This window comes from Camelus bactrianus, chromosome 7 (assembly GCF_048773025.1).
Source record: "Camelus bactrianus isolate YW-2024 breed Bactrian camel chromosome 7, ASM4877302v1, whole genome shotgun sequence".
Lineage (NCBI taxonomy): Eukaryota > Metazoa > Chordata > Mammalia > Artiodactyla > Camelidae > Camelus > Camelus bactrianus.
In genome coordinates, this window is record NC_133545.1 from 65,685,841 (window position 1) to 65,709,172 (window position 23,332).

At 36.1% G+C, this 23,332-nt stretch overlaps 1 protein-coding gene across 6 annotated transcripts in view; it reads right to left on the reverse strand.

Moving 5' to 3' along the window:
* ZNF804B (zinc finger protein 804B) overlaps positions 1-23,332 on the reverse strand; it is an 873,532-nt gene that overhangs the window by 763,901 nt on the left and 86,299 nt on the right. For all 6 annotated transcript variants that reach the window (XM_074367517.1, XM_074367515.1, XM_074367514.1 and 3 more), the window contains exon 2: positions 11,659-11,706. The gene's annotated coding sequence lies outside the window, so the exon portion shown is untranslated. The remainder of the gene's footprint in view (positions 1-11,658; positions 11,707-23,332) is intronic.

Consider the following 23,332-nt stretch of genomic DNA (forward strand, 5'->3'; position numbering starts at 1 on the left):
GTAAATAAAAATGTGTTCAATTTAGCTTTGTTTCCTAACAGACTCATTATGCTCTTTTTCTTCAAGTTATATTGTCATAAAATTACTGTTAATATATTTATGGATAACCAAAAATGCTATTTGCTCTCATGGGGTTTTTTAATCATTTAAGCCAACTGTATTATGATTACTTTAATGATCTTTAAATTCATTCTATGTCCTATTCCAAGAAGAGTATTTATTAGAATTGTGAAACTTCATTCTTTTATTGTGTCTGATTACTGTCTATGTAAAACTCGTAACAGTAGACCAGGAAAACAGAGAAAAATAGAAACTTCTATTTAATAAAAGGGAAAATAATTTAGCAATTATCCTGTTAAAATGAAACAGAGAAAAGATGAATAAATTGATGATTTTTAAAGGAAAGAACATCTTCACCTGCAAATAAATACACAAATGTAAATCAAAATAATTTTAAGGTGCCATTATACAGTTACTAAACTAGCAAAGAGGAAGTAAAATTTTAAAACCAATATTGGAAAGGTTAAAGGAAATGAGAAAGGCTGGGGGCTCTGCAAATTGTTCACTCTTTCTGAAGAGCAATCAGGCATATGTGATAAGATCTATAAAATTAAGGGCAGAAACTGTATCTTTTTTATCTTTTAATAATCATCATCATGTGCCCAGAAAATAGCATGATTTCTGATATATCTCAGAAAATGAATAAATATTTGATGAAAGAATGAGTGAATGAAATGGTTCCTGCCCATTAACTTGTTAATTCCACTTTGGGGAATGTGGACAAAAGAATTAACCTAAAAGAAAAATTAAGACTTTTTTACAAACATTCATAGGAGTGAAAAATTGGAGAGATTATATATGCCCAACAAAAGGGGAGTATACAAGCTTGATTAAATGTTACCTGCAGCATGATTACAGAACATGATTAAGCAACAACAAACATTAACTCTGTACATGAGTTAATATTAGGTATCCTTGTGGGGACTGAGGGAGTGAAGTGGACAGAACAAAGAAGGGAGTCCAGGTGGGTTCTGTTTAGGTGTGAGATAAGAAATGTCAATAATCCAATGAAAAAAATAATGAAACTGACCAAAATCATTCTAGGAAGTCCAGGACTGACAGTACAGAAATGCTGACATTTGAAACAGAAAACTCCTGATCTTTCAGAACAGGATGGAAGGAAGAAGTGGAGCATCTCCAGGCCTCACATTACCTGCCTATTATAAAGAGTTCTTTATCTTTGATTACCTACCCCTATAGACAAAGCAATTTTAAAGATATGGAAAGAAGATTTCCAACTGAAAACTAAAATCTTACTGCTTGGAAGCTATGACCCATAATCAACTCATGACTGAATATCTCTTTTAAAACAACTTGACTTTGAGTCTGTATTAAGCCAGGTCTTATGTGCTGCAAAGACGGCATTTACAGAGAAAACACAGTAAGGTTGCAAAGGCTCATCGCTAAATGTTAACAGTGACATATTTAAAGGGATACTGACTTTTTTTTCAATCAGTTGATATGTTGAGGTATAACAATGGAGTTGGAGGCCAATTTTCAATTGATTTAATGTTGTTATAGTTCCCAATATTTAAATAAATTTAGATAGAATTTTTTGACATAAATATAATACAAATGTTTCAGTCTAACAATAATAGGACACTAAATGTCATCAAAATAATTAGGCCTCTCATGGATACCCTGTATATTTTAGTTCAGTCATTTGAATAGCAAAAGAAAAGGAACAGATAGATTAAAATCATTTTGTATATGACATATTAGAATTAATAATAGCATAAACATTTCTTCACAATGTTTGACAAGTACTAGCCTGTCAATATTCCACAATAATGCACTAAATAATAATTTTTAAATCACTTCTAATGCCCAGACAACAATTCCTGAGTCCATTTAAAGAAGATACAATATTTTACTCTATTTCTTCAGTAAGTTCATGCAGGTAATGACGAATGTTACGTCTTTTGTTTATCTTTACTAATCTACAGCAAGTTATGAAATTAGTTTAGCCCAGCTTTAAGTACACAAATCAGAGGTTTAAGATAAAACATTAAGAAAAGCAAAAACATTCATGAAATTAGACTTCAGAGCCTTCAATATCCTGGATTTTCATTCATGTTAGGTTTGTTTCCTAGGGAGGGCAGTTTACTTGTTCCAATCTTTAGTAGATCCAGAAAGAAAGGGAAATTTCTGTTATTTTAGTATATGACTCCCATTTGATTAAAAAAAACAACGATTTACTCCAAAATTATCCCAAATTGCATGGTTTATAAAGACTGAGAATACATTCAAGAAGTCAAGGGTAGGAAGAGTCATCTTAGTTAGGCCTCAACTGCAGAGAACAGAAACCATTCCAGCACCTTTACTTCTAGGAATCGATTAAGTGCCGGGAATTAGGACCTTACATCATTGCTGGAAGGGGCTAAGGAGGAGTGACTCCCAAAACACTGCCACAGAATTGCCCTGCCAAAGAATCTTTACCACTGCTGCAACCAGGAAGCTATGCCCAGGATCACACTATAATTAGCCATAATCTGGGGAACAGAAGCCTGTTACTGCTTGGAAGCTATGACCCATAGTCAACTCATGACTGAATATCTCTTTTAAAACAACTGGACTTTGAGTCTGTATGAAGCCAGGAGTATTGCTCCGAGAGCCTACACCTCCTAATTGATCTGCACTAGCAAATGGGTATTACATTTCCAAATACCAGTCTCCTGCAGGTGCTCATAATTGCCAGAACTTAAACTACATGGGGATTTCTGGCTGCAAGGGTGTCTGGGAAGTGAAGTGTTTAGCCTCCCAGCCTTTGTAGGACACGAAAAGCATGCTGCAGGGAGATGGAAACATGTTAAGAGAGACGATCACCGTATCTGCCACTGATACTAGTACTACTACTACAGATAATACTACGGTTCTTCTACCCTGCTAAAGCCCTATAACATTTGATGATTCTTGCTTCAGCATTTAACTATTTCTAGGAAAATGAAGATCATACCAGGACATGTTGCGAGAATATTCATCTCAAATTCAGTTGGACTTATTTTTAGAGATATGTATTTTTCAAATAAATTACAAAAAATAAGACTACAGCTAAGGATCTTGGGGTTTTGTTTTTTAATATGGTTAAGTGAAAAAGAACAGAATACAAAAGAGAATTACAGAGTGGTTACAGAAATGTTATGATGTTTGTATATGCAACAAAAAATAGCAAAAGTGAATGTAAGTGAAAAACACAGTATTTCTGAGCAGGAAAAGATCACCAAATCCAGTTCCTTACCTTATAGTTGAAAGTACAAAAAAGTGGTTGCACTGGAAACTCAGCCCCATCACGTATTAGCTTTGTGACCTTGATAAAATTATTTCGTATCTTTTAGCCTTAGACTCACTTCCTAATCAAATTTTTAAAGGAGAGAATATGGTAATACCATATGATAGGTTTGTTATGATGGTTAAATAAGACAATGATATATCGTATGCTTGCTATTTCTTCAATTATAGGATGCACATTTTATGATTTCTGAAATCTGGAATTTTTTACATTTTATTATTAAAAAACTTGAATGCAACCATGCAGAAGAATAATTGTCACTGCCAGGCACCTACCGTATCTGTTTACCCAACTGTCACTTCAACTGAGGTTGTTGGTTTTTGGGAGGAGGAGGCTGTATGATTGAATGTTTCACAGCATTGCATCTTTTATTGTTCCTTAAAATGCTTTCCAAAAATTACACTAGTATAAGGCTTTGGGGAAAAAGGTAATTGTATAAAAGTTAATTTAAAGCTAGGAGTTGTTGGTATGTCTGTCTAGTTTATAGAGGGTGAAAGGCTGTCACAAAGCATTGATCATTTATTTAGCAAAAGCATCCAGTTGACTTTCAAGTGATGTTTAATGTCCAAGAAGACAGTTTCATTTTAAAAAGTGAAACCATAATTAACTAAATACTCACACCAAGAAATCAGGTACTTTTTGATATGACTTAAATGTAATCCTAGAAGGGCTTTAAAAAGATCATAATCCCAAATACTGATGTCAGAGAGTCAGAGCTTACTGGAGTGCTGGGCATGAGTGCGACCAGACAAAATGATTTTTTTTAATTTAGTTTTTAGATTGTTGATTGTTTACATGGTCTAGATTCAAACTGTGGTTGTAATACATTAAAAGAAAAAAAATGAGGTCTATCATTTTAGAGTTTGTTTCCTTTTTTCTTCCTTTTTTTTATTCCAAAAGTTGTTCTTAAATCAATAGCAAACTGAGGCTACTTGAAGGTCATAGTATGGGAGGTGAGCAGCTGCTAGTGTTAAATCCACTTCAGTGTTCCTATATTCCCAAGACTTTAGATTCTTTTCTCTGTATTTTGCCAAGGGATTTTGAACATCAGCTTCACTGAGTATAGGCCACAAGGGTTTCAATCAATAACCAGCAAACAGGTTGAGCACTTCAAGCTGCTCAATATAGTACACTTTCTTCACAGAAATAAATTCAGCTCAATTTGTGTTTCTTCTTTTTCTCTCCAATATAGCCCTCAGAATTCACATCTATATATATTCTCAGGTCTCATATGCGTTTGCAAAGTATTTTAAGCAACTTTCTCTGTTGTCTTATAATCAAGTTGATCATCCAGGTAATAATTAGAAACCAAGACCCAAAGAAGCAGAACCACTTGACTCAGATCACACAATTAATGACAAACCCCAGTAAGGCAGATCTCACACAGGCTCTTATCGTCCAGGCCCAGTGACAGAGGTGGTCCTCTCAGCCACCCCTGAAAGAGAACGGGGCTCTGTCCCCTGACCTCCAGTCTCCATCAGATAACTGCTTCTTGTATTTCTCCAACTTTTATTTTTATCACTAAAATTTTCCTCTATCAAATCACTGCCAAAGCTACTTGTAGTGTCAATTTACATCTGATATATTTCCTAAAAAATACCTTGAGCCCTCTTTAAGTGTTAGAAACAGTGCTGGGCATAGGTGACAGAATGACCAATAGGAGAGATAAATCTCTACCCACAAAGAAGATATACATTACAATTTTTTTCTAGACTTCAAAACTCTTACAATTTTTTTCTAGACTTCAAAATCCTCTACATTCATTTTGTTGTTCATTAGCGGTGGTTTTAATTTTTTTAAGGAAAGAAACAAAAATTATGGTTTAGGCTTATGTATAATTTTCATTTTTCTACCCCTCTGTATTTATTTATTAGTCACTTATGGGTCAGAAAGAATCATAGTTTTGGCTTCCATTAAAAAGGACAATCAGTGAACAAGCACTTTGAAAACTCAAAAAAGGCAAATACAATTGGTTCTCTTTATTCATGGTAACTCTGTTCTACAAAGTCACTGCAAACACTGAAATACTGGATGCTTCTAGGAGAAATACAGGTTTAGACTCCTGCAAGCCCCTGATCACAGTATTTTCATCAACCAGTCAATGCGTAACCTTGTTTTATGTGTGTTTCAGTTTTAAATATACTTTGTTGACTCATTACTGTATAAATCACGACCAAAATACCAGAGTGAAGTTTACCCCACATATTTTCTCCATAAGGCACTTTGCAGCCTTCTTGTGCATAGAAACACTAGATAGCACTTTAGCGCTAAGCTTAGAGACCATTTTAAATTGCCAACAAAAAGTAGAAGAATGCAGTAAACATGGTACTAAAAAGACCAAGTAAAGAACGTGTGTTTACTGTATGAGAACTGAATCAAGAGGGCAGAGTGTTGGCCTTGTTTGACCTCAGCTGGGAATGTGTAGATGGATCAACTCAGATTTTTCTCACATATGTCCATGAATGACCTCAAAACTGCCACAAGTACTGATTTTACGGTTACAAAAAACTTCTAGTGAATAGGAGAATTTATATAAATGAAACCCATGAAAAATGTAGATTAGCTGTATCTGTCCTGGATAAAAGGTAAGTGGAACTTCACCCTAATTCTGCAGTTTCTCATGAAATCTATATATAGATAATACATTTAGGGTAATCAAGAATACTGAGATACTGAGTGATGGTGCATTAAAAGGACAAGAAAAAGATACACAATTGCTGAGATAATTTAAGCCCCATTCTCTTTTCTAATGGCCTAGCACACAGCAGCAGTCATAAATATTTGTTGAATGAATTAATGGAGTTGAGAACACAGTTTCCTTTGCCTACAGTACATGAAGCTAGTTACAAGGCTGGTGGACTTGGAATGTACAACGAAATCTCATTATCTGGGCCTCCCCCAAATTTGCAATTCACAACATCAGGAAAAAACACCTGGGTGAATTTTAAACTTAGACGTTTCTTTAGAAAGGAATTCACAAAATATCTTTAGCTGTAAAGGAAAAACCTTCAAAAAAGACCTCAGAACTCAGATGATAAGCTTGCAGAAAATATGTTAGATATACCTGTTTAAGTATAAAATGCTTATTCAATTAACTCTGATTTTGTTTTCAAAGGGACAACTTTTTAAAATCTTCATTAGTCTAGTTCCCTTTTCTGTGTGAACCTTGGAAAAAATAAGATGCCATTAAAAAAAATTATGATGAAAACATTCTGCTAACTTAGATTCATTTACTAACTCCTGACCTAGAAAATGAATCATATTCTATATGATCTCTATACGCTGACATTTGATGAGTCTGTGATTTGTCCACGTCAGTGAGAGCATATTCACCCTGACCGTGCATATCTACCTAAGTCTTCATCCTCTACACAGAGACTGCCTCCTCTTTGTCTTTAGCCTGTGTGTGGAGATACATATAGAAGTATTTTCTCCTCCTCCTTTTCTTTCTCTTGTTACTCTTCCTCCTTTCCAGATTTGAGATTAGTTCTAAAAATGTATATCCATTTCCAAAATCCTAGCCACATTTCTAGTTTAAAAAGAAGAATTACAAGTCTCAAATTTGGTACCATCTGTAGTCTATGGGATTAATTCATATTAAGAAAAAACATTTTCTTTTATTGGACACATATACGTCATCAAAACAATCCAGAAAAGTAAGTGGTGATCATATTCCCACTCTATAGGTTACAAAAATGCAACTGGCTTAGAAAAGCTAAGAAACTTGCTTGAGGCCTCACAGTTAGGAAGGAGAAGAACTGACAAAGGTGGCAAAGCCATTAATTTAACTGTTATGCTCTTCTGCCTCCGGACAGACATACAACATGGGCATTAAAGGGATGCCTGATCCCAGTGCTTCATTAACATTCCTCCACCTACAGGGAATGTCGTGATTTTATCTCCTCTTAACGTATTCCTTACAAGGTTGTTTAAGTCCTTTAAAATATTAAATATTTAATTAGTCCTATTATAGCTTCTCCCTGAGGCAAATAGTTAGCCTCTATAATTGTTCTGTTGGTTAAAAAGAAGAGCAAAAGGAAGCTTGAGCATAAATTAACAATAATAAAACAGATCACTACATTTCATGCCTGGAGATTAACATGGATAACTTGCTTCGAGTAAAACTGTAAGGTGACTATTAAGATCAGTCTTTACAGATGACCTTAGTCATTACACATTAACTGGGTCTCCACATACCCAAAATGACCAGTGATTCCGTTAAACATAAGGTTAGCATTCTCATCCATTATTTCTCAAAGTGTCCACCAAAGACTCTTGCATCAGAATCCCCTGGAGGTTTTCCGTAAAATGGAGATTTGGGTACTCACATTAATTATCTTTCTGCACTTTTAGAAAGCATTTACAAGTGTAAAACATCAACCAGTTTCTTAGGGCTGTGTCTTTATTCATAAAACAAATGTATAAAACATTATTTCTCCTTAAATAATAGTTAACAGGGTTTTATTCCCTTACCAGTCTGGGAAACACCTTGAGACTTGAGACCATGCTTTATTTAATAGTTATTCCACTGCTTAGCAAAGAAACCGGAACAAAACTAGGCCTCAAAATGGTTTAATGTTGAACAACCTTAAACATGGTTGACTCGATTTTTCATTTAAAAAAAAATCTGCTTTCAGCTAAATATATATATATATGTGTGTGTGTGTGTGTATATATATATATATACACACACACACACACACACATACATATTCACACACATACATGTAGCCATCGTCTTTAATAATCACCCATAACAATTCTGGAAAAGATACTTGAGATTTGCTTCTTTTGTTACAGGGTTTCCAACTAATCTATCTGCTTGCAAAAAAAAAAAAAAGGTCTCCTCCATTATCTAATCAGAAGAGGTTTACAACAGTGAGAGTTCCCACAAAGAAGAGAAAAATGCCTTTCACAATGGGATGTCAACATTCCTGTCAACATGCCTGGTATTCTAATCTTCTAAGCCTCCTCGAACCAACAGCAGAACATTTTATTACTTTACACACTCATCTGAAAATCCAGACTTGATTGCCAAAAAGCCCACTTCAGAAATACCTAATGCAAGAGGGAGGCTCGGTCCAAAGGACATATTAAATCACACAATTACATAAGGCTCTTAAGCTCTTGATACTGTACTCGGTTGTTTAACAATCGATAAACAATATACTACCATCATACTATTTTGATTCCCTCCCCAGCATCACTTCACAAAATCTGAATTTCATTTTTTGAAGACTGACATGAGAAAAGTATGTTTTTTAAATGCTTTTCATTTTCTTTTGCAAAAATTTGACATTATATATTATGCTATCTTATGAACTTTTATAAAAAGAGACACCTAATATATTCCTCTTAGTATTCAGTAGCAGGAAGATATGTTTCTCTCCAAAGGAACATGAATGAATCTATTTATCCTACTCTGAGAATTCAGCAGCCTCTTATACTTCCCTGTTTGACTTCACCACCCAAAAGAGGAGAATTACATTCAGTTTTCAACTGTAGCAACTAATGCATTTTATACACATGATATAAGTATGTTTCAGCTTCTTAAACTAGTTTCTATAATTTTTCCTTTTAGCTTGCCTATTTTAAATAGGTCTTATCACTGCAAGTTACTTTTAATGTTTTGAATCAGTAGACAAGAAAAAAGGCAAATTTTTTTCAAGAAATAAACAAGCAAAGGTAAGTCTGGCGAGGAATGTGACAAGAAGATTACCCAGATACATGGAAAGATCAAACAGCAAGGACAGAATCAATTTTTCTTATTTTATAGCCAGAAGGCCATTTTAACTAACAATAATACCACCAAGACAGATCACTAAGAAATGTCACAGAAGCCAGCACGACACATGACCCTTGTTAGACTAGCTCAAAGCCAGATGCAGAAACAAAACAGCTGAGGAATAATGACAAATGATCTAATCTGTAATTAGGTAAAAATCATAAAGTCCCAAAGATGAAAAGCATCTTAAACAGATTTTTTTCCAGTTTAAGTTATACTTAACTACCTGAAAGTATTTTTTAAGAATAGTACACTCCCTTTCCAAGTTTTAATCTGGATACAAGTCATCTGATTATCTTGAAATGCAGATACAGATCCCATGGTACTGTCAGAGCTGGCACATAGCTGGATATGAGCAGAGAGAGGAAGACACGAGCCAAATGGCAGGAAACCAAACACCTTGTGAATCAGGGGTGGGGGTCCTTGGATAGACAGAGAAAAGTAGCAACCACCAAACTGATGAGAAATCACACATTTTGGAGTGTCAAGTATCCTGCAGGCAGGAAAAGAAAGGTAGGAAAAGGCAGGAATCTCCGGCATCCAAATGTAATCTTTTGCTTATTATAATAAAATTAGCCTTGTGTATTAGGACGGCCCATCATGCACCGGCACTTCCGATCCAGACTAAATAAGGACAAAAATCCCTCCTCCCCTCAGGAAGATGGAGCTAGGGTGGAAATCAGGGCATATGACCTCAAATCCCTCCCTCTCCAATGAATATTCCACCCATTCATTTTTACACCCTACGTAACCAATTTGCCAAAGAAACTCAGCACAGCTGTTCACCTGAGTCTGCCTGCTTGCCCCTTGAGAGTGTCCCATCCATTAATAAATCCTCATTTTACTTTGTTGACTTCCATGTCTTGTCTCTGAATTCTTTCTGGGACAAGATAAGAACTTAATCACTGGCAACAGTACTAGAACCCAGGATTCTGCAATTTAATACAGTCCCAGGAGACACTGAGGCAGCTGGTCTAAGGACCACACTGAAAAGTGCTGCCTTGAAAGCTGGACATGACTGAATCCATCCCAGCTTTACCACTTCAAAGCTGTGATATTGGTGAAGTCCTTTAACATCTCAGACCTTCAGTTACCTTATCAGCTGTGTAGGGATAACAATATCCACCGTGAATAGCCCTCAGGAGGATTTAAAAACATATCTGCATGGTCAAATTAGGCCCTTTATATATATTCTTTCAGTGAGAAGACCGTCTTCATTATGACAGGACATCACCTTAGAATTTGGGATGTTATACTTTGTAATTAAGTATAAATATATGCAAGATGAAAACCCAGATTCTATAAAATAAATTTTACACGTTAAAGGTAGATGTGTGTGTATGTGTATGTGTATAGAAGTGAAGTTACATTTGAAAAAGTTTAAAGTTTCACTCCCCCATACTGATTATTACATAACCAAAACCTAGGATACTATGCAAATTTTTATCTAGTAACCAAGAATCTCTAAGTAAAGTAAAATGATCACGGCCTGGAAGTAACTGAGAAAGAAGAGATTCCTATCTGAGAGAAAAGACAGACGGCAAAAGCAAGAAATTCAACGGTATTCTCAAACCCACGGTTAATTTACATGACTCTTAAAGCCAAGTTCTAATCTTTTCGTTCTTTAAAAAAAATAAAGTAGTGATTAAACCAGCACAAAATGGGTTTTGTCAACTTCACTCTTTGTGGAGCCAAGCAAGACGTAAATCACCAAATAAACAGATTTTCTAAGATTACACAGAACAATATTAACAACCTAGGCAATTAATTAAGAAATGTGTTAGTATTGACAAGAAAATTGTTACCGAGAAAGCTTTCTAACAGCCCTACATGACAAAATTTTTGCTGGCTTTTCAGCTGATTTTTGACATCAGGTTATATTAAAGGTCCAGGAATAACATTTTTTCTGCTTTGAAAAATCAAACCATGGCCTGAAATAGACAGAAACCTTGGAGAATTTCATTCTACTGAGCAGAAATGGTGATATTTTTCTACACCTAAACCATGATGAAATCTCTAAAACTGCACAGCCAGGAGCACAAGCCTCAGGAGACTAATAATACTTTAACATTTCCTGTTCACATGTGAATGTTAATCCCACTCTCTGAAGAGAACCACCAAAATGGGATTCATGAAGATTAAAGCCATATTACTATAGAAATGGGAAACGTATAAGGATGCTTCCTATAAAATGAAAATATTGCCCAAGAATGGGTCTCCAATGAGTTCTCTTTACATCTATTCTTTTGCAAAGTTAAATCACACTGGTGAAGCACTTTTATAAAGGCCATATAAAATTCTTAAGTAGCTGGGACCAGCTGCTCTGCTGCCAAGGTAATCCCTCAGGCCGCTGTCAGTGTGTGTACCCCCGATGAATGCCCACTCGTGGAATAAGAATACAGCCCTGGTAAATGGAGGCGGACCGGAGACATTTCAGAATTTCAGCGTCTGGGAAAGGAGAAGAGGCTCCTGCAAAACACAGCTTCTGATTGGGGTTGTCTTGTCCTTGGATCAAAAGTCTTACCTGGTTAAGTCCCTTGAAGACTGTGATTTTCAATGGCTTTTTTCATGACTACAAAAATAAAAAAAAAAAGAGTTACATAAAAATCAGAAAGTGATACAGCTGCATTTTTTGGCTGTTTTTTAATAGGCAATATTTTTTAAAGGTTGCTGATAAACTACAATATTCAGATTAATGACTAATGACTGGGACTGCTTGGTCTAAGGAAATGAAAAGGAGAGATGTGAGGATGGAGTAAAGTATGAGGGGAAAAAAATGAGGAATAATAGTAGGAGCCAAAAGTTACATGGTCCTTGTGTATCTTATCTCATATGATCCTCCTATGAGTGAGTAAATTCTACATGACCCCAATTTTACAAAGGAGGATACTGGGGTATAGGTGGTTAAAGAGCTTCCATGAAGCTCCACGATGCAATCTGATTCCAGGCTGCTTGGCTCTTAAACACTACACTTTACTGCTTCTTGTTTGCTGGAGTATTGCTGGGTGCTGGTCACATACCAGTGCTCAATAAATATATGTGAAATGAATGAGAGATTTCAACGTCCCTGAAGCCATCATGTCCTTGACATAACATCTTGAAGGGTAATAACTGTTTTATTCATCTTGTCCTAATCCCCAACACCTAGCACAATGCCAGTTACATACAGTAGATGTGCACAAGTTGTGTGATGAATGAATGAATACAGATTCAAATAGCTATAGGTAATAGGAACCATAAATAGACAGACTCCCATGGTAAAATGGAGAAGAGTGGGTATAGCTCTGTATCTTCTCATAGTTCCATGATGCAATCTAGAGCAATGAACACAATGATCGATTTTATTATACACTTTCCCCTACCAAACTGCTAGTAGGACACATAATACAAATTCTGAGTTCACCTTTGCAAAAGAAAACCCCATTTTCATGATGAATATAATGATGGATTCCTAAAGAAGCTCCACTTTTAAAAACAGGATATGATCATTTCCATCAAGCAAAGACAACTAAGGAAATATCCAAATCAAAGCTGAGTAACAAATTAGGGACACAAGCAGTGTCTCTGACCCCTGTCCTGTGAAGTAGTCTTGGTAGCAGTGGAAAGTACGTATATTCCTCTGGGACACAGCTAGAATTAATCTGCTTCAGCACAAAATTTCATTGAGGTCTCCTATTTTATCTTAAAAATTCATTTTTTAATATTCTGAGGTATGTTCATTTTTTTAACCACAAAAATAATGTTTTCATCACTTATCACTATGTAAAATGCAAAGGCCACCATCTTTATCTTTAGCATCCAATACCCTGTGGAATATGTCAGCCCATTTGAGAAACCAGGGACATTTGGTAAAGACTCTCCTTTAGAAGCCCAAACATTTAGAAGCAAATTACTAATACATTAAGTGAAATATAAATACAGACCCCCAAATGAGCATAATGACATGGAGACAATTTTGTGTAAGATATGGCATTTGTGCACCTGTCAAACATCTTCTTAATAAACATCCTGAACAGCCACAAACATATAAAGGTGAACAAATACTAAAGCTAGTTTTGATAGATATCGTTCATGCTCAGGAGAATTTCTGCTTCTCTTAGACAACATGGGAGGATTAAAATTCCCCAAGTCCCTAAATCTGGCATGGTCAAGTAATTTGCTGGGTCAATAAAATATTACTGGAATCTACCTGTGTCCATTCCAGGTAAAAGCACTTAAGAGTTAATATACAATTTCCCATGTGCTCTCTTCCCTGCCACTTGCCTAATAAGGCTATACATTCCACAGAGTGCAGCTTCAAGCTGGTGGCACCGTCTTCAGCCTGGAATGCTGAGTTGTCAGAGACAACCGTCTGGCAAAGTCACTCAGAAACATGGTGGACTCCAAAGAAAAAGTAAGCCTTTTGGGGTTAAGTCACTGAGATGTTATTATTGCAGCACAACATAGCCTGTCCTAGCTGTTAGGGTACCAGATGTTAAAGTTAAACTCAAGTTCAAACAGACCAAGCTCCATAAACACTACAGAGCCCTACCTTACTTCTGTTTTATTAGTCCAGAGCTATAAAAACAACAATTTGTAAGCAAATGGTTATTTGTATGCTCTGTCCAACAGCTTTAGCTAAATTGGCTCATAAATTGCTTTTTTAAGAACAATTCTGTCAAACTGGGCATTTAGAAGTGTGTGAACAAGCAGTCAGCTGACACTTTTCTTTTAAAAACCACTTCAATTGGATGTAAAGGGGAAAACCTGTAGCACACTACAAAGTTGTCAACTGGCACAGATGATATAAGTGAATATACTATATTCAATACTCATTCCTACTTAACTACTGGCAAATTCATATCACAAAGCAAATACAAACCACCAAAAAAAAAACACAGTAAATTTAATTTAACAGCTTTTCAGAATTTAACAATTTTGAAAGTTACATGAACTTATTACTCTTTTTCCAAGGCTCCGTCCATCTATAGGAGGGTTTCTTAACCTTGGCACTATTAACACTTCAGACTGGACGGTTTTCGTTAAGGAAAGGGGCTACCCCATGCATGGATGTTTAGCAGTATCCTTGGCCTCTACACTAGATACCAGTTGCACCTTCCCAGATGTGACAATCAAAAAAAAACTGTCTTCAAATGTTTCCAAATGTCTCCTAACAGACAAAATCATCCCCAGTTGAGAACCACTAACCTACTACAATGTTCCACAAAAGATAATAATGTGAATTCCATCCTACAGCTCCTTTGCTGCCTTACTGAAGTGACCTACAATAGCACAGAAAGGTGATATAGCAGAATTGTACTTTATTATGACATAAAGAAAACACCTATTAATCGTCAAAAATTAGGAAATAAAAATTTGCAAAACTAACACAGTAATGATTTGTAATCCCATCTTGGCATGTTTATTGACAGGTCTCCCTGGATTCACTAACCCAACAGTAACCTAGTGACTGCCTTGTGCTGGGCACTGTCTTAGATGTCAGACATAGAGTGTTGAGACAGACAGATTCCAGTCCTTCTGGAGCTTACGGCTTCATGGGAGAAACAGACTAAGTGCCTTAAATACCAACAGCAAAGATGAAAGGAATCACAAGGAAAAGCACAGGCTCCTGTGACAATTTAGCCTTGGCTTAAGGTGTTGTCTCAGGGAAGCATCTTTGAAGAACAGCAAATGTGTTGAGAACAGAAGTGCAGTACCAATGGCTAGCACTCAAACAGTGCTTGCTACCTGCCAGGCCCTTTTCTAAGATCCCATGTAGAAAAATTCATTTAATCCTCTGTACAACCCTATGAGATAAATGCAGTTATCATCCCTGTTTTTAAGATAGAACACAGGTTCAGAGATTAAGCGCCTTCCCCCAGACCACAAAGTTGTATGTGGAAGACACAGAACTTGAACCTGGTTTGTGTCCTTTATGACTAGGACAAGGACGATTAGTCCTCTGCCACCTCCAAAGCGAGCCCTGCAGAGCAGGGAAAGAGGGGTTCTGGGAGAAGAGGCTGTGGTGCACTGTTTTCCCAGGCAAGGAAGAGTGACCAAAGAGAGAACACGGAACTCCACCTCATTATATATTTATGGTAGTTTCCTAGCTCAGTGCAGCCTCCTTAAATCCTTTCTTGGGAAAAGATGGGGTATAAATTATTTATAAATGAATTAATTGAGGGGAGGATACAGCTCAGTGGTAGAGTGCGTGCTTAGCATGCACAAGGTTCTGGGTTCAATCCCCATTACCTCCATTAAAATAAACAAATTAATAAATAGATAAATAAACCTAATTACCTCCCCCCTCAAAAAACAAAAAAAAATTAATTATTAATTAATTAATTAGGATGAGAATTAAGCAAAAAAACTGAACTGAAAAACTGAAACTGTAAAGAGAGGCAGGGGAAAGGTATAGCTCAGTGCTAGAATGTATGCTTAGCATGCACGAGGTCTTGGGTTCAATCCCGAGTACCTCCACTAGAAAAAATAAATAAGTAAGTAAGCCTAATTACCTCCCCCATCACCAATTGAAAAATAAAATGGAGAAAGGCATTAAAAAAAAAAGGAAAGAGAGGTAGAATTCCAAAAGGCTGAATTCACAACAACTCAAATACATTGTGCTGATTAGTCAGGAGGTCTGACAGAATTTCTAGGCTAATAAACTACGATGTTCTGAGCTGAAGTGGATGCTCACTCTGTTCCTGTAAGTTGTGTGTTTGCAATCAGCTGAAGTGAAACCTCACTAAATGATTTCCAATAACTTAAAAGCTCTACATCACACACTAATGACGGTGATGACACAGTTAACCTCATAAATTTAAGAACATTCATTATAATAATGATTTCAATACTACCGAATATGTTCTTTTTAATTGCTGTTCTTATTTGAGATTCTAAACATTAATGAAGAGAATTTTAAAAGTAACTATCTTGCTTTTTAACTCACTTCCTATAAGGATGATACTTCTGTTCAGAATTTAGAATAGATAATAATTATCTGTTGGTTAGAATACTAGGCTAATCAAACTATGTTTATGTATTTGATCTACATGTCATTTTGCTCTGTCAACATAGTTGCTTTGAGCATCTCACATAATCTACTATCAGATTTGGAAAATAACTCAAATGCATTGGGGACCACAAATTTCATTTTCACATTTGAAGCACCTTATAGACACCAAAATCTCAAGGAATGAGTTGCTGTGACTAATTGCATTTTCTGGATAATTGAGACTTATCTAGAAAGGACTTGGTTTCTCATCCCTAAAGTTGAAAACATTTAAGAAATATACTGGGAGATGTTCTTGCCTTGGTAAATAAAATTTTAATCTTTGTGTGTGGATGGATGATACATAGTGCGATCACATGGAAATTGAAAATAATTTTATAGTATTGCAAATGGAAGTGACAGAAGGAACACAAGATTGTATTGAATGTGTCCTCATCTAAGAACAGAGCCCAACAATTGCTTTTGAAAAAAACACTAATGTTGTTTCATTCTATTATCAACTGTCCCATTATGAAAAAGTAAATTGCTAAAGAAAATGGGCTTGATTTTTGTTACTGTTATTGCATGAGGAATAACTGAGAGGGAGAAAAAGAAAATGTTGGCTATTTTAGTTCCCATGATATTTGTATTTCCTCCTAACAAGGAAAAATAATCTTCCTTTTCTATTACTATTACTAAATGTAATTCTGTTACTTTGAAAATCACACAGCAGTGTCTACTATAATTTTGACACTGCTTAAGTGTTTTGTTGCTTATTTATCAGTCAATTAAGAAGCAGCAACATATTGGATTTAAAAATGGTGTGAGTACGTGTGCAGTTGTTTTTTAAACTATCTCATGTGCGTTGCCTCAATTCAAGACTTGCTGGGAACTTTGGATACAATTCTCTCTTGCTTTTAGCCTTCTGAGTATTTTTTTTCTTTTTAGGAAGAAGTATTAAATAATTTTGTTGAGATGAACAAAACATGTTAGATCTCTTTTCAAACTGTGTGTTGTTTCCATTTCCTACCTGCATCTTACAGAAGTGACTATAACTCAAAGAGCAATGGCATATTTACAATTACACCCTTAATTTATGAAGTAGACTGCAGGCACTTTTATACTTTTTAGTCCAGCGAGTCTCAAAGTCTAGCCCCAGAGAAGCAGCATCAGCACCACCTGAGAATTTGTTAGAGATACACACTCTCAGGCCCCACTCCAAACCTACTAATTCAGAAAATCTGGAGATGGGACCCAGCAATAGTCGATCAAGCCCTCCAGGAGATTCTGATGCACATTAAGTTTGAGAACCACTGCTTGACGATGAAGAATATTTTGAAAGGTAAGGGGACTGAACTCAAAGTTTTTCTTAGGTTATGAGCTAATTCAAGACAGGTTCTCCCCATTTTCACCATCCCATTTCTACAGACTAACTCTCTAATGTACACTCCGAAATACCAGTACTGATCCGCCATCAATGAATGGTCAGTGATTCCATCCACTTTTTTTCTAAATTCATAAGGAGGGGACACCAGCGTATGGTCTGGAGTACACTCTCTTATGAGTATCCCCCAAATAGCTCTGAGAGAATGTGGTCATTCTCTTTGCAGGTACATTGCCCCCAACTAGCTCACTGTGGATGCCTGTGCTAGGACCAGAAGAGGATTAGTGTTGCTGCCACTGTTGCCAATTAGTGAAACTTGTCCCGAGTTTCCTAGTTTAACTAGATTTTTTAAACATTGCAAAACCATATGTGGCTTGTTCTTAGAAAGAAATATTAATATTTTACACTGATTCATGCAAATAAATTTGTCATTACTAGTAGAATAAAATCTTATTAATAAATCTCAATGTACTTTGATAAATAGAATCAGATTTCCTAACAAATTGAGAAGGGACATAATGCTCTTTATATAAACTGATTTGGAAGTTGAATCAGAAAAGATTTCTGACAAGTTGCCATTTCAATAAATGACAAATACTCAGTGTTATGAAGCCAACCATCTAATTGTTTCCTTTCTTTTTTTTAATCGAAGCGTAGTCGATTTACAACGTTGTGCTACTTTTAGTTTCCTTCCTTAACTGCTCTCCTCTTGCTGGTTGGAGAGAAGGATGGGTTGGAGAGGGAGGCAAAGAGGCAGAATTCCAGGCACTAAGCATGAACTCAGCAAGATTCAGAAACTAGAAAGAGATCTATTAATGGTGTCGGGAAAATGAGGAGGAGAGATCAACCAACACACGAGGCCAGAAGCAGGCAAGTACTTAGCATAAAGGACAAAGTGAGGACTTGTTGCTAAAGTAACAAATATATAAGATTTTAAGGAAGAGAGTGTCGTGATCAATCTAGCATTAGTATACAATCACTTTGCCAACATGTGGTAAGATTCTAGGGAGGAAATACAGAAGAGCAAATGTCATCCAGAGAAAGGGGATAAGAACCAAAACTGAAGGCAGTATCAGTGGAAACAGAGAGAAGAACATGTATTCAGGGGATTCACAGAAGGTAGAATAAACAGACCTTTGACTAAAGAACTCAGGAAATAACAACCATGTGCCTATATCCTTCTCTCAACAGTCCTTGCACTAAAAAAAAGCGGCTTATGACTTAAAAAAAATTACAGCACTTCTGAATTACACTCACATACAAATGTATGGTTGAGAAAAAAGGGGACACCAACTCTTTGTCAAACAGTTTGAAGCCCAGTGCATACTCAACTAGAGAAACACTCCCTAAACACACACACACACACACGCTATACTATTAGAATATGGTCTTACAACTGAATTGGGAAAGGTGTCTGTCCAAACCATCTTACCTACGCCACAGTCTGGGCATTTTCTCTCCTCCCCGGCCTCCCCCACCTCCCTCCCTAGCCAGTTCTTGAGGTGTTCTACTGGAATTGCTCTCTAAATTTCCCGCGCCCACCACACCAAGCATAGATTTTCTGATTACTTCCAGTTAAACTTTTTAAAAATGCCAGATACTTCAAAGAAAAGAGCCTTCCATGGGCACCATTTTTAAATCCCTTTTCCTTTCAGTTGTCTCCACTCGAGGTTATGCCCTCTGTTCTTCCATCTTTTCCATCCTTTTAGTACCAGCTAGTTGTTTCAAGGTTCCGCAGGTAAGAATGAGGGCGGTTTTTCTACATTATTGCAATTTTGCTCTCTGATTTTTGAGTACTATTTGGGCAGCACTCAGGTTTGGTTGCCAAAGCATGGTTACCATGGTAACATCAATAGATAGCATTATTTTAAAAAGAAAACAGCAAATTAAAAGCCTGCTTGAAATGAAATACTGAGCAAAATAGGTAGAACTCAGTCAAGAGTCAGATTACTACTGAATAATTGCCCTCTCCTGGGCACATGATATGTCTTAAAAAGCAGCCACTCTCCAGGGGAACATTAACGATAAATAGTCTGCTTGTTTGTTTTTGACTTACAAAGTATTTTTTAGCAGGGAAAGTTTCTGATTTTTCAGGAGTCAGCCTTCAGTGAGGAAGCAATTGTGGCCGTTTCCCCAAAATATTGTGGCCTTCCTCTCTGAGCATCCCATTGAGGTCAGGGTGGAATTTTGCAGCCCTCAGACCTCTTGGAGAAATTTGTCCAGCTTTTCACTATTTTACCTACTCTCCCAAGAACTCGTGTACAGAAATCCCACTACAGTGAAACCTCAATGAGAGAGAGAGTAAAAATAATGAGCACGTCAGTCCCCGGCAGCTGATACTAATAGCTGAGCTTATGCAAAACTAATTTCTTAAGTTGAAACTGGTTTATTGTGTGAGTTATGGCATTATATAATGTAATATTTAGCTGTCCCATTGAATAAGAATTGTTCCTATTCTTGGCAAGTAAAGAAGTTCTATATTAAATTATGCAGTTTCCATGCCTTTCAATTTCTCGCATGCCAATGTTCTAGAAAGTCTGATTTGAAACATAAATAAGAGTGTTACATTTTTGTACAAGTAGATATTCGGTGGTGGTCTAAACTCATTTTTCCCCCTTTAAAGTATGCCTTTTAAATGCACACGTGAGAGCTCCTGCATTTTCATAACATCTGAATTCTGAAGTTTTGAGCAGCAATCAAAGCTGCAGGAGCTGACCTACTGCAATTTTACTGCCGTGGCAAAATCAGCCCCTTTATTCTAAGCTACACATTTTCAAAGACAGTCTCAGCAGTGTGCTTTTTTTATGACTACGGTTTATGCAACTTTTCCTTAGGACCTTAGCTCATCCATACATCTGAGATGCCTAAATGCAGTGAGCTATCAAGGAATAGCATTATTTTTCTTTTCTATCAGTAAAGTAGGAGTATAGAACAGAGTACGAGGAATAAATTGGTGTCACAGACCTGCTGGGTATGTATCCTCTATGAAATCCATTCAGATTTTATGAAAATGTAGGAGCTGTCACTTGCAAATTTAAAGGTATGTACATTCAAAAGGAGGGGACAGAGTTCAAATCGTTGCAGAACTAGGGTTCTCTGTGAATGAAGGTCAAGTGTCCTAATGGATGCTGCAGGCCAGAAACCTACACGGGGCCACAGGTGAAATTAATCTTGAGCAACTTCTAAGCAAGACCTCCCAAGGGCATGATTCAAACAAGGAATACCAAACTACAGGCATTCTTTTACTCCCTGTGGGAAAATTGGAGTCTTATAAATTCACTGAAACATCCAATGAGAATGCAACTGGGATTTTCCTACTTGCAGAAAAATCAAAGATGGCTATGGAGAGGGGATGAGGAGGGGGCTTCTTAATCAAAGGTTACAGGACTGGATAAGACTATCCAGGTCAGAGACAAAGGTTTCTTTTTGTTTTTTAAAAAAAAAAGTCATCCTTTGAGTAATTATGTATTATCTATGTTCCTATGGTGCCTGGAGCTATAAAACCAATGCATACCAACATAATTTCTTTGTATTCTAGGAGACTTCAGTATTTCTATTTTTGTTCTTAACTGAGCTTTCAGTTGGAAGTATCAGTGTGAGTAGAACCCCAGAAATATGAGCATAATCCCACTCTCTGCGGGTCCAAAGAACAGAGAAGTGTAAGGATAAACTTGCTTTAGCCCCTAACACCAAAAGCTCCTCACCTCCCACATGCATACCATGAAGTCAAAGATCCATTTGACTCAGTAGCGTGTGAGCTGAGTTTCCACTAAAGCAAGTAACTCAACGTGTCATAATTTTCAAGGCAGCTTATAAAATCCAATTTCATCTCTCAGCAATGTGTAGTTGATAATGCTTGTCACCTAGATGGCCTGCAGATGTGTTTTAAGGATTAAAAAAAAAAGACACTGAATTTAATTTACAACTTTCTCTAAAAACAAGAAAGCACCTTCTGAAGTTAATAGAAAATAAAACGTTGAAAACTAGTACACTTTTTCAGATACAGATAAACGTTCATCACATTAGCAAACCAAAGGAATTATTTCTCTATTTCAGTTGAAAAATCTGCCTTGGCCTCATATATGTAGTACATATATAACCAGGTAGAATTTTTCAGAGAATAATTCAGATAACTCCTCCAGTTATCTATCTTTTATTGTTCACTTGCCCTAAAGGCTGAGAAGAACTTTAAAAATAATATAGTTCCCTCTTAACTATTCATGGAAAAAATGTTAACAATGTGAGAATCTGTTTTACTTTGAGACTTTTCATTGTCATGATTAGAGAAATTAATAGAGTAATTTGCCAATTACTCTCCTGCTCTATTTGTATTTATGTTCTTTTGCTTATTATTTTAAACCAAAATATTTTATCACCCATCCTACTTGATAAAAGGGGTAAAAGACAGAGTTTACCTTAACATGGTGATTTGTATTTCTTTAAGAAATGACAGTGTCAAATTCTCACATGGATTGGGAAACCAAAAAACTAGTTGAGTTAGTTTTCAGTTACATGACTGGATTGTTGTGTAGAAAGTTTTGAATTCCCACACATTTTAATAAAACTACTGATAATTAGACTTCTAGGACAAGATGCTAGGACAAAAGCTTGTGGGTTATCTATATAAAAGCTACTTGCCCTGAAGGAAGGTAATTCAGAATTAACTGTAAATAACTATGTATTAATTGAGCATATATTCTGCAAGATTTTATAACACACCAAATGCTAAAGTTTACTTCTAATTCAAAAACCATTCTGGAGGAGAGAAACCTCTGCACATATATAAAACTGAATAGGTTATGCTGATATCAGTTCCATGACCTTTCTTCAACTAGAAGACTTGCACATTTCATAAAACTCTCTCACTTTAAATACTGTGATGCTCTTGATAAATCATGCTGTTATGTGAAATGAAAAGATTGTACACAAAAATGTTGTTTTTTAACATTACAAAATTAAGATTTTTATTCCATATTTGCAGTAGCAGGTATGTACGTGTTTGCATCCAAGAACAAAAACTGAGCAGAAGAAATAAATTTTCAGAATTGACAAATTAAGCAATACATCTGTCCAGACATGAAAACAAATTGTTGAAAACAGTGTTATTTATTTACTACAAAACTGCATGACTCATTTTGTAATGCCTATGCTCAGGGAGGAAAGGGAAGAAGGGATGTACTAATTATACGGGAGAAACGACTTGATACTTCCTGGGTGTTAGGATGAAGACGAAGTTTTGAAAGGTTTTCCTGAGGGGTTGCTTTATGGTTCAGATGAATATATGTTTCTTCATATTTTTAAATTTTAAAGACTTCTAATAAAGATGGAAGAAATATATTATAAATTTTGGAATACACAAACACACACACACACATACATACATATATATTACTCATATTCAGTCATTCTCAACATCCAAAGAGCCAACCTCTGGGTTTCTGTAAGAAAAATGGATGGCCCCCATTTATTCATGTGCCTATGGTAACCTGATGATTCTATTCCTCCCTTATGTTCTAGATGGTAGCCTGCACCTTTTTAGTGTTAATATTTCCCTCAAAACAACCTGAATAACACAAGGCAGTAATATTGCTGTGTAAAATTATGATTACCTCTGAAAAAAGCGATGGCAAAAAAAACCCCCTCACATTTGAGAACTACATTATACCAAAAGTAGGCTTGTACCAATTGTACAATATTGACCATTGTACCAATATTGACCTTTATCTTAAGACTGTGCCATTAAAAAAACAATAAACCTATTTATATACCTGTTACTTCCAAGGCTATTTGAGCTATCCCAGAGTTTGTTCCATAATCTCACATTCTAGGTATTCATAGGAGAAC